At 37.6% G+C, this 12,415-nt stretch overlaps 1 protein-coding gene across 1 annotated transcript in view; it reads right to left on the bottom strand.

Annotated features, from left to right (window-relative positions):
- The window catches only part of EXOC4 (exocyst complex component 4), a 738,581-nt gene that overhangs the window by 293,988 nt on the left and 432,178 nt on the right, over positions 1 to 12,415 (bottom strand). The window lies entirely within an intron of this gene.

Below are 12,415 nucleotides of genomic sequence, written 5' to 3'. Positions count from 1 at the left end.
TCAACAGTGAATGAAATGATGTTGGTACATAATTTGGCTGTAAAGTTTATAAAGTGCTTTGAGCTGACAGAAATAGTGCAAACGAAGACTGTAAATGGACATAAAACATGAAATATCTCTCTCAAGAGCCTATCCTTTCTCTAAGATTTATCTCTCCCAAACTAGGGATTCCTCTGTTGTTTGTTTTTTCCCCCTTTCCCTAAGAGGCAGACATACCAACCTAAGAAGCAACAGTAAGAAACAGGATGGCTTGGATTTATTTAGAAGACTTCACAGCACCAGGGCGCAAAGATGCCAAAGTGGGTCAAAACCGAATATTAGGCTCATCACCTAATGTGGATGACTTGTTGATTAAGGTCTGCTACGTGGACAGTGATCCCTACCAATTATGTCCATGAAGAGCAACAGCCAAAGTATGGCCCACCATGGCAGCCATGGGGGTTTTGACTTATTTCTTGGTTTTGTAAAGGATGCTATCTAATTTCCAAAACTTCCTGATGTTTCTGGGAGAAATTCACCCACTCTCTTCCTCTGAAGCTTTAATACGTGACATGTCACAATGCTTTTGAGTGGGCTTCTGCCAGTGGTGCAGAAACTGATGACATGAAACAGGTACCAACAAAGGCACAGCTGCTAATGGGCACATTTAAATCAACGTCTATTCTTCCCATGCTATCATGCAAAGCCCCTTTTACTGCTCTAAAACAAATACAGCTTAATTTTATTTCCTGCCTGGCATTGTATAATTTTGACATGTCCTCAGTCAAACACGACCCAGTCCTTCAATCAGACCCTATTTTTCTGGAGATGGGAAAACAAGAGGAAGCTAAAGTAATTATTGAAAACTCATAAGCAGCAGCTTTAGCCTAATTACCTTGACTTTCCTTTTTAATTTTTCTATCGATTGTCTCTTGTTAATATACAAGTATTGACTGAGCTGGTGGAGCCTGGTGCTGCTATGATAAGAACAGATGCCGCTGGGAAGCAAAATGTAATTAGGAGACCCAATATTCTGCTCTTCCTTTTCAGAAGCACGCAAGTAAGCACAGGCTTTGGTTTGAGACCCTCTTGAGAACCACCAGCAGCACCTACGCAGCAAGAATCTTTGTTAAATGTCTTTGCTGTTTGTTGTGCCTTTGCCACCAGAGGGCAGTTGGGAAAAGCAAAAATAATCCCTTTTTCTTTGTTCCTCTTTTGATGTTAAAACAATCGTTTCCCCTATTTTCAGCATATATTCTATTAGAACTCCCAGGTCAACAACTCCAGGGGGATGAACAACGAAGGAATGAGGGTGACATCCTTTTGAGCTACATGTGTTCCCTTTTACATGTTTCTGTATTTAAAATCTTAACTTGGAGACAAAAAAAACAAAAAAACAAAAAAACACAAAACTAAGCAATCTTGGATGAGTTGCCTTGAATAGTAAGCAATGTATTGTTGATAGATCCTGATTCCTTTGTCAGGGAGAAATGTAAAGTTTTCTTGCTGTAAGATATAAAACTTGCTTAAAAAATACTTATTTCTAAAGTACTTTAAACTTTTTGAATACTCATATATCCAAGTTTTCTGGAACATTAATAATGGCATGTACACTATCAAGGCGCAGCTCACTATAAGCAAACACAATCTGGTAAAGTTGTCTACAAATTCGTTTTCTAGGAGCCAAGATGACCCTGGTAAACCAGGGTATCGTGTTGCATTCTGTTTTAGTTTATCTTTTCAAGCAACTCCAAGAAGAAATAAATAAAGCAGGAGCAGTTAGCAATGCTAAAAGTAACCAGAAATATCTAAAAATGTGATTTCTCAAGGCCCTAAAAAAAGCGTGAGTGTTGCAAAGTCCAAGAATTATGTGGAAAGTAGTAGGAGAAGGAATCCAAAGGATACAAAGGAAAAAAAAAATGAATAAGAGAATCATTAGACTAAAAAGGAGGATTAAAGACTAATAATATTCTACAGAGATGGCTCACTGAGCAGTAGGGTCACTTTAAAGCATATTATAATGACAACGGCAGCACATCAACTACAAAGTGACAACACTATAGACTTCGGGAGCATTTAGTGAAAGGGCAAATGGATTTCTATTAAAATAACTTCATCAGTCCCTAAGGGCATCCTTGTAATCACCCAGTCACAGGTGTAAGTATATCAACAGTCCAGACCAGCAAATGGCAACAATTCATTGGAGGGCATTGAGAAGCAAAGTCATACTACAATCTGTACAACAGTATATAAAATCATCAGACATTGTCATAGATATTCATCCATAGTATAGATTTCAAACATGCATTAGTGAAAAGCTAGTTCAAGTACTTTATATAATGTGTAAGGTTTAGAAATGAAAGCTGAACAACATCTGTAGGATTTTGAATTACCTAATTCCAAAGAGTAATACTGGGCTATACATATATCCCCATCAGAGCACTTAGACACTGTTTTAGCAGTTTAGGAAAGATTTTCTGAGTGCCAACTATGTCTCAGATGATAGAAAACAAAGGCAGATATGAGCTGGGCTATTGTCTAGTGGAGAGAAACACTCAAATAATTATAATGTGATAGGAACAATAATTATGATAGTAACCAGTTAAATCAGCTGAAGAAAGAAAGGGGGAGGCTTCATTTTTTTAAAAAGAGTTACATTTAAGCTATAGCTTAAAATATAATTGAAACAACCATCAGGAGAGCAGCAGGGCTGGAGCAGTGGGTAGAGAGAGGCCCTGGCATGCTCAGGTCAGTCGAGGCCTCAAATGGGGAGAGACAGCCAGTACTGTTTAGAAAGACAGGTGGGAAGAGGGACAGACACACCTGCTGGGAGGCTATTTGAGGAGACTAAGGGAAGGGTAAAGAAAGATGAAAGAAAAGGTGGACAGTCATCTTCCGGAAATTAAACTATAGTTCTCATTGGCTTGCTAGGCATGGGGTAATGGGAAGAGCTTTGAATTTATTCTCAGATGACTAGGATTTAAGCCCTCGCTCCACTATTTACTCTGTATGTGGTTGTTTCGACCAGGATTATTGCAGAAAACTGAGTAAAAGTGGCAAAGAGGGTTTCACTGTAAGAAACAGAAACCACTCTAGTTATTTTACCTCCAGCTCTCAGTGTCTTACTACCTCAATTCTAACCTGAGGATGTGAATACCTGCCCAGTCACCTAACAGGCTCATTGTTCCCACGATAACCTCTGCCTACTCCTCACGGGCCACCATTCCTGGAAGACCACGTGAAGTGGCACATGGAAAGCCCCCGTGTACAATGTGAGACACCATTATTATTAGAAAGGCGGGTGGGAAAGGACTTTTGTTCTCAGAAAGTATCACTGGTCTCTGAATAGTGCTAATAAGAAGGATAAATAATTGTCATGAGGAAAAGCAATTTGCTGAGATGTGTGTTTTTGAAGCATTTTATTAATATATTGTCATCACAGGAAAGAAAGTTAAATTATATCTAATGAAAGACAACCAACAAACCATGAAACTGCCCAAAAGTGTTGGAGTGTTTCCAGAGAATTTTATTTTAACTGATACTCTCTTAAGCACTGTCACTATGTTAATGGAGGTGGACTATATTTATGAAGCATGTTAATGACCATTCCAGCAGGTAACAATGCATCAACAACCTAAAGTTTAACAGACAGATCTTAATATTAATGCACATGCTAATATTGAAGCAGGCTCTTATATATAAAATGTGTGGATAACTGGAAATGTCATGATCCTGGAGTTTTCAAAGGGTCATATGCTTACTTGTTGCTTACAGTGTACAAGCTAACGCATATCAATTCCTCCTGTCAAGTTCTAACACTTTTTTGTACTCAGAAGAATGTCATTTCACATAGTTATATGAGAGTAGCAAGGATTACTGACTATTAATATGCTTATAGTATCTTTCTGCTTGCTAAGTTAATTCACTGAATCAAATTACATTATAATATGAAATATTACAGAATTGATGTCATACATTTGATGAAACTTTTAAAAGAAACTTCCCCTAATATCCTCATCTATTTATTCTTAATTTTGCTACATTAGAATCCTTTACTCTTCAATACAATGAGCCACGCTTTAGGACTCTTAGCCCCATAGTAACATTAACGAAGCTATTAAATATACTGGTTGTGCCTCATATTTCATCATCTAGATGTTATGAGAAGGTTGGAAAAAGCTTTGGCTGTAAAATATTTTCCTTTTGAAATAAAGGATAGAGAAGTTAGTTATACAGGAGGCTAATTTGTTATTATAGTGGCTTTGTAATGTGCAACTTGGCCAGGCTGAACTACACTTCCCAGAATTTTCTTCCCTGTGTGTTTAGGGTGGACTATAAGGGACATTTTTGCTCCAGCTGCGAAGGGTAGAAATGAAGCAGTAGCCACTGTGTTTTCTACACTCAGCAGCTGTGGCCTTAATGTTGTTGCCTAACTGTCGGCTAAACAACTTGGCAGGGGACAGCTGCCTGGCCTCCAACTGCTTCTGCTTTCCTGGATCTTCCTTCAGCATCTTGGACTCCTACACCAGGTGTATCTCTAGCTCCATAATGCTTCTCCTGTAGGACACCCACATCATTAGGGCTGGAGACAGTGAGAACTGACACAAATTCCAAGCCACTCTTGCAGGTCACAGCTTGTCCTTGCTCCCCCTGACTTTATCTCCCTCTCTTCCTCCTGACGGCCTGCCCTGAGCACTTCAACTCCAGCATGAGTTGTGAAGACAGTAAATTCACAGAGACTGTTTAAGTAGATCCCACAATTGCCTACAGACCAGTTCCTGTAATTAATCTCTTTCATACTCACACCCTACCCCTTCACTACATGTGCTTCAGTAAGGTAAGCAGATGTCATGAACTTCAATGTTGTCCTTTCACAAAATGCCTTTTGTTGTCCTATTAGAAAAAGTATAGTCCTATACTATGGTGGGTACACATAAAAGGCAGTAGAAATAACAGGATCAGGTCTTAGACCACCATAAATAATTTGCATTTATATTAAATTTTACAGCTTAGAGTATACTTTTCGGCCCCTGGTTCGGTTTCAGTCTCCATTGGACTGGTTAGTTTCACCCTCTTCCACAGTTACAGACTGTTAAGGCAATCCATCTATTGTATAAATGTATTCCATATAAAAAAAGATTATGTTAGAGCATATTCATCTCAGTTTCTGGCAAACAATTCAAATGGAATGGAAGTTAGAATACAACTTGGAGTTGGAAAGAAACTTATGAGCATGCTGGTTAACATGGTACCCAAGCCCTTTTCTGCAGCATCCCTGGAGATGTCAGTACCATTATCTTCAAATGAGAAGAAGCTAATAGTTTAGATAGTTTCTAATAATTACTACTTTAAAGAAGATTTTAAATCATGTTCTCTGAAAACGATGTTCTCAAAACTCCAAAAATACATGTCCAAAATTATCTATGCAAAGCAGGTAATGAGGATTGGAATGACTGAGCTTCTGCATATGTGCAGAGTGTAATAGTTAATCCTGAAGAATGTCCTGTGGAAGGCAGCTCAAATAGTGAGAAGTTACCAGTTTGTCATTCCATTATCCACAACCTCAACTACAAAAACTCATTCTCTAAAGGAATTCTTCTCATCTTTTAAAACATTACACTAAGCACTAGGCCATTTCCCAGCAATGCTAACCACAAAGGTAATGATGCTGTACATTTAATTTTTCTAGTTTTCATATGTCTGCTAGCATTATAAATGAGTCATTAACAGTCTTAAGTAGATTGACATTGTTGTTTGCTACTGCTGAGAAATTTCATTTCTTTCAAGATAGAAAGAAGGAGGACAATTTAGATTTAATAATCGAGGGCTATAGACAGCATGCAAATTTAAAAGAATCTAAAAGTATACAGTTCCAACTTTCCAAGATATTTATTTGTCACTTAACTCAAAGGCTGAATGGCATATTTCACAAAAGGGAGAGGCTGGGAAGACAAGACTATGGCCTACAAGAAACATGGGAGTTGTCTCAAATAAAGAACCTGGAAAATCTTATCTTTACCTTGTATACTTTAAAGGAAAGAGCAATTTGGTACAAAAGTTCCAGGATGTCACACACATCGCCATCAGCCATGAGCCCATCTTCTAATGTACAAACACATCCTGGTTAAATGAGATCCAAGCAACCAGAAACCTGGAGTTACTAGTTCTATATTGAATCTTTCTCTATACCATGAGAAAGATTCACACAGCCTAGAACATTTATGGCAAAAATCTTTCTGGCTAAGGGATTTGGAAAAAAAATTAATAAGCTTCCTAAGGCAGAAGATCATTTACACCAGAAAAGAAACGTCTGAGAAATGTTTAGAAGTTAGGAGCAGCAGGCAGCCCCATTTAGCTGAAGCATAAAGTCTTTCCAGAAGAGTGATGGGGATGGATTGAAAATGCTGGCAGGGAACTATTATCAAGTGTCTGGAACTTCATGCCAATTGCTTGTATTCAATTATAGTCAATAAGAAGCCATAGAAGGTTTTAAAAGATAACGAAAAGATTGGTGCTGTACTTAAAAATTAATATGAGAGCAGTGTATGGTACATAGTAAAGACCAGCTAGTAGGTTACTGTGATTGTTCATATGCAGCCAGAACAAGAGTAATAACTATGGAAATATTAAAAGAATATCAAATTAAGATGCAATTCCTAGGATGGGGAATCTATAGGTTTTAGATCCTAACAGTGATAAAAAGGAAGATAAAATTGAAGATAAACATGATGTTTACACAGCATAGGTGGCTAAAAATACAGAAGCTAGAAAGAAAAACACAACTCCTGCAAGATGATAAGCTCCTCTCTGGACATGAGTGCCAATGGTATACGCAAGGAAAGGAGCCTAGAAGGCAGTTTATAATGAGGATTCTGGGTTCTGGGACAGGAAGTAGGATGATATTACATAAACATAATGGTAAAGCAAGGAAATAAGATTATTAATCTAGATTATACAGACTAGAAGACCTACCTAGGTTAATAATTTGGGCAGAAGCAGTATGTTAGGAATAGGAAGGGGGAAGAGGAGTGAAGAGAGGACGGAGATAAGGAGCCGTCAGAAAGCTGGGAGAACAAATACAATGCACTATTTCAACTGTGAGTATTTGAGCATAAGGAATAGGTTTTCACTTATTTTGAAAGAACTAATAAGCCAAGCAGGATAAATATTGGGGAGAAAACCCATTGGATTTAACAATCAGGTGGTTATGACAGTGATCAGTTAGAGCAGTGGCTCTCAGCCCAGGTAGCACATCAGAATCTTCTGGGAAGATATTTAAATTATCAACGGGGATGCTAACCACTGACCAATTAAATCAGGTGAGCGAGCGTTAGAAGTTTTTAAAAGCTACTCAGATCATTCTAATGCAGCCAGGGTTGAAAACTGCTGTTCTACACAGAATGATGAGGCAAACATATTCAAAAGAGAAAGATTAGAGTCAGTGGGTGGTAAAGCAGAGAAAAGGAACACAGTCTACCCTTTGGAAAAACTTGGTGTAGAAAAGAAGGCAGTGTCTTGAGAGGACCTCAGGTTAGGGGAAGGTTTCTCTGGGACAAGGAGAGAATGACAATATTTACAGGTAGAAAGAAAGGGACCAGTGAACATAGAGAAAATAAGTATCTATGGAAATGGAGAAAGGGTGTGGTAGGTAAGGGATAATGGAGCAAGATTCTAGAAAATTTGGAGTGGATACAATCAAAAGCACAAATGGGGAGCTGAGCTTGATATGGCAGAAGACAACCTGTTTCTCAGAAAAAGTAATAAAGGGAGAGAATAAGAAAATAAAGAGAGATTTTTGAGTAGAGGAGGGGCATGTGAGGGGAAGGCTCTTCAGATGGTCTCAGCTGGTGAAAAGTGAAGGACTACAGTATCTCAAAAGATAAAGAATCTAAGATCCCATTTAACTGAAGCAGGTAAATAACCTTCAAATGCAACTAATCTGATTAAAGATCTGAGAAAATCTGAGAAAAGAGCAGGAAGATGAGTGGAGTGTATGGAGAGGACGCGTATAAACTTGTGAGTCATCTGACAGAGGTTTATAAACGATATGGCTCAAGATTAGAAGTCAGACACTCATTGCTTTACAAAAGGGGAAATGGGCTGCTTGAACTGAAGTTTCAACTAACATCTCCATTAAGTCTGAAGAAAGTCAAACATCTGATCAAAGCTTTGAGTTAGGAATGGCTTTCAAACAGTTGGCAAACACCAAACTATACTTTAACATGTAAGATATACAATGAAGTGTGACTCATAATTCATTAATCTCTAAAATTTCAAAAAATTGCACAAAACCAGTAGAGGTCAAGTATCCTTTATCTGAAATGCTTGGAACCAGAAGTGTTTCAGATTTCAGATTTTGGAATATTTGCATCATATATACTTACTGGTTCAGCATATCTAATCCAGAAATCCAAAATGTTCCAGTGAGCATTTCCTTTGAATGTCATGTCAGTGTTCAAAAAGTTTCAAATTTTGGAGCATTTCAGATTTCAGATTAGGGATACTCTGCACAAGAAAACCAGAATGTCAAGAAATCCCTGGGTTTCTGGAAGGCGTACAGAAACTGAAAAAACTGGCGGGGGTTGGGAGAGAGGAAATCCTCTAAATATAATTTTTCCAATAAAGGGAGTCTAACAGAAACAATCAGAGATCATCTCAAGTCTCAATCTCATACCCATCTTGAAAAAAAAAGTGAAGAGTGTGAACGTCAAAGATTCCATTTACATTCTGCCAGATCCTGTTTAAATAAAATGGAAAACCAATTTATGACCCATTACCATCTCCATGCTTAATGGGATAAAGACTGCACAGGCTTAAAAGGTTTAATTTTAAATTCTTTCTAGTACTGGGATGTTCCCATCAATAATTTGAGTTTTTGAGTGTCACCACCTCTCACTCTGGGCTGCTAACGGAAGCTGTCCCAATGATACAATGAAGCTCTCCTGTGGATAACAAACAACTTACCTGTACAAATCTGATCTACCAAAGGCCCTATTGTCTAGTGCTTGGTAAATGGTTTGTATAAAAATCCATATATTGAGTTGAGCAGAAATGAAATAAAGTCTAAGCAGTGACAGAATGTCAATTATGGAGTTGGTAAAACAGCCCCTTTAAAAAGTTGTTAACTCCAGCACTTTTTTGATTCTAAGAATTTTATTTAAATATCATATTTCTCTAGCACAAGCCACATTTTCTGTCATTTGCATAGTATCATGAGGAATTAGTAATGAAGGACCAAGAGTCTCAACAGATCACTGTGAGATTTCTACAGAAATGTAGGGTGTCACAAACACTGAAAAGGAAGTTACCATAGACTTAAAAAATTAAAATTTAGTGAGAAAGATAATTAAAGAATAACACTGAGATTTGTCAAGCATAAAGAATAAAATGGCAGTTTAGAACTATCAAGGAAAAACAATAAGAGAAAAACACCCAGGTATATGCCATAAATAACATATATTAACATCTAAAATGTGAGTTCTGATTTTCAGGATATTCTGACATAATGAAGTCCTTGGTTTCTCACATCATTCCTGTGAGGGAGGAAAAGCAAGTTTTTATTATACCCATTCTACAGCTGAAGCCACTGAGACTCAGAGAGGTTAAACAACTTGCCTAGAAGCAACTATGTATGATAAGAGTTGAATCAGGATTCAGACTGAGGTCTTATGCCAAATTCCATGCTAGTCCATTGTACCAGTGAGTGTTTTACTTGGCTAGACATATTATTATTTTATTTATCTCTTTATTCTCTTTCTTTACTGTTTTGCAAGTGGTTCTAGAAGTCAATAAGATTTTTTTTTTTTTATCACATCCCAGTAATGGAGAGTGTTCAATTAGCACTTATTATTTTATAAAGAGCCAAGGATTCTGAACATTCTTTTCTACATGTTCCACATAAAAGAAGTAAGAGCAATAAAAAGGGGACTGGGAAGTTATTGTTTAGTGGGTTGGGTTTCAGTTTGGGAGGATGAAAAGTTCTGGAGATAAATGATGATGGTTGTACAACAACGTGAATGTACTTAATGTCATTGAACTATATACTCTCAGGATTAAAAACAGTAAATCTGGTGTTATGTTTTATTGTTTTATCACAATAATAAAAAGCAATAAAAAATTTTAGGCCGGGCGCGGTGGCTCACGCCTGTAATCCTAGCACTCTGGGAGGCCGAGGTGGGCAGATCGTTTGAGCTCAGGAGTTCGAGACCAGCCTGAGCAAGAGCGAGACCCCATCTGTACTAAAAATAGAAAGAAATTATATGGACAGCTAAAAATATATATAGAAAAAATTAGCCGGGCATGGTGGTGCATGCCTGTAGTCCCAGCTACTCGGGAGGCTGAGACAGGAGGATCCCTTGAGCTCAGGAGTTTGTGGTTGCTGTGAGCTAGGCTGACGCCACGGCACTCACTCTAGCCTGGGCAACAGAGTGAGACTCTGTCTCAAAAAAAAAAAAAAAAAAAAAAAATTTTAAAGCACATCAAACTTTGATTAAAATATTTTACAAAGGATAAATTACTACAGAGTGAAATCTACTAATGTTTTGTATTTACCTATGTTAAATATGCCACTCTTCTATTTAAATGTAACCCATATTTTAAGTAAAATCTGAAGTTAAAAAAAAAACAACTAAATCCCATTTTCCATTTTAACAACTAGATTCTCTTTGTAATGACTATCAAGTCAGCCTTGTAAAGTCTAATGAAATCTAATAGAGGAGAGTAGAATAGTTACTCTTACTAAAGGCTTATGTCTTCCACAGCATTCACCAGGAATGACCAAAGCTCACCATACTCGTGTTTATCTGTTTATGTGAGTTAATCCATATACAACTAAAAGAAAAATAAAAAATAAAGTACATAATTCCAAATCATTTAATACTCAGTATTAGTATTTTTGAGCATTTCTTTCAATATGATTTGGACTGTAAGCTCCATGAGGACAGAGAATTGTCTTGTTCTTTGGTGTATGTCTGGAATTTGGCAAATAATAGAGGAAGGGAGGAAGGGAGGGGAGAGGAGAGAGAGAAGACTAATGCCTTCATAAATGGATCCAAACAGGCATCCAGAAGAGAATCTGGGATCTCCCAAATCTGAAATAGCTGATAGCTCACCAAGTTAACTTTGATTATACCAAACAGCTTTTTTTCTAGTCATGCTCAGCAGATTTGGCAGCACCATTAATACCATTTTACCAATTTATCACCTGTTTGAAAGGAATAATGGAAATTTAGAACCCATTTCAATAAAGGGTCATCACAGACAATTAATCCTAAGACTTCATACGTGGGGATACTGCTTGTTCGCCTTTAAGATTTCCCCCATAAGGTCCCTGTCCAGGTAGCGAACACAGTTTCAGATCCATTTAACAAGATTCCCATAATGTCGCCGTCAATTATTACCCTATTTCCAATCATCTCATTTGTACTATGTAGGTCAGAAAGAAAGTCATTAAGAAGCTGCATTAGCTGCCTCTGGGATCTAGTGGGTAGTTTTCTGTTTGTTTGATTTTTAAATTACCCTTGCTTTGTGGTTGTCAGAAAAAGTAGCAATATTAAAATAACAGAAAATTAAAGTCATGCTGTTATTTGATCAAAAGTCTACATCTTTTATTCCCTTTACCTAAATCTAAGAAAAGTAATCACAGCAGCCAATGATTATTTATTTGAATGCTATAATATTTAATTTCTAAAGGTCAATTACTTTATCTTGCTCTGGGAGGTTTCCAGATTAAGATTTACTTAATCTTATTCCTTTGACCAAAAGGCTAGGCTATTTTAGACCTAGAAAAGGAAGTTTTCTTACTCTTCTTTAGTGAGAGAAGAATCTATCTCCTGAATATGTGAAAGCATTTAGAAAAGGCAAATCAGGCCAGGCACAGTGGCTCACACCTGTAATCCCAGCACTTTGGGAGGCCAGGATGGAAGGATTGCTTGCTTGAGGCCAGGAGTTCGAGACCAGCCTAGCAACATAGCAAGACACTATCTCTACAAAAAATTGAAAAACTAGCCGGGTGTGGTGGTGCACACCTGTAGTCCCAGCTACTTGGAAGGCTGAGGCAGGAGGATTGCTTGAGCCTGGGAGTTAGTTGAAAGTTACAGTGAGCTATGATGATGTCACTGTACTCTAGCCCAGGCAACAGAGTGAGATCCTGTCTCCGAAAACAAACAAACAAACAAACAAACAAACAAAAAAAAAAAAACAAAGAGAAAGAAAGAGAAGGAGAATGATAAAAGTTGATGTGACCAATTCCTTTTTTAAAAATTACCATCAAAATATGAAGTTTAAAAAGAGAAGACAAGATGGGCATAGTGGTTCACGCCTGTAGTCCCAGCTAATCAGGAAGCTGAGGTGCTCGAGCTCAGGAGGTTGCAATGAGTGAGCTATGTTGTGCCACTGGACTTCAGCTTGGGCAACAGAGTGAGACGCTATAATTAAT

Source organism: Eulemur rufifrons, chromosome 29, assembly GCF_041146395.1.
Source record: "Eulemur rufifrons isolate Redbay chromosome 29, OSU_ERuf_1, whole genome shotgun sequence".
NCBI classification, from domain to species: Eukaryota; Metazoa; Chordata; class Mammalia; order Primates; family Lemuridae; genus Eulemur; species Eulemur rufifrons.
The sequence above is the reverse complement of the archived record's forward strand: the minus strand, read 5'-3'. Positions and strand labels throughout refer to the sequence as shown.